We start from the raw sequence: 642 nt of genomic DNA, 5'->3' as shown, positions 1-642 counted from the left end.
CATGGGTAACACGATATTGCCTTATTAAGTTAAAAATCACACAACACCAGGTTCTAGTCCAACAGGTTTAATTGGAAGTACTAGCTTTCGGAGCGCTGCTCCTTCATCAGGTGGTTGCCTTATTTAGTGATTTACAAAAGTGTGCGCCGATTGCTCCTAGACGTTTTTTTTTCGAAGGGGGAGACCATAACTTTTTTTGCAAGAAAGGATGTGGAGAATGCACAGTGCCCCAGTCAGCAACTGAAAGCGAAAGGTAGGTTTCTGATTCGAAAGGACCTAAATAACCCCATTATTTTTTTTCGTGGCTTTCTTTCGTGTTTGGGTTTCTAGCATTTATGTTCCGCCTTTTCAGCTGAACCGCCAGTAAGTCCATCGAAGTGTCTATATTTACAATAAATATCTGATTGGCGACGTGGCGCTTCGGGAGATCCCAAGATCGTGAAGGCGCTACAGGAATGCAACTGCTTTCATTTCTTTCTGGTGGTTAGAATTTAAGATAGATCCAGTCACGTCCTTCGTCTTCGCTCAATGTGTTTCTCGTGAGGTTTATCTGTGAAACTTTTAAGTATATACTATGTCTGTATAGTTAAAAGTCTATGCAGTTACTGAACCCAGTGCTGCCGAAATCTCTCCACATCATCC

This window comes from Chiloscyllium plagiosum, unplaced genomic scaffold (assembly GCF_037043375.1).
Source record: "Chiloscyllium plagiosum isolate Xiang-an unplaced genomic scaffold, Cpla_swu_hap1 HiC_scaffold_32, whole genome shotgun sequence".
Classification (NCBI taxonomy): domain Eukaryota; kingdom Metazoa; phylum Chordata; class Chondrichthyes; order Orectolobiformes; family Hemiscylliidae; genus Chiloscyllium; species Chiloscyllium plagiosum.
The sequence above is the reverse complement of the archived record's forward strand: the minus strand, read 5'-3'. Positions refer to the sequence as shown.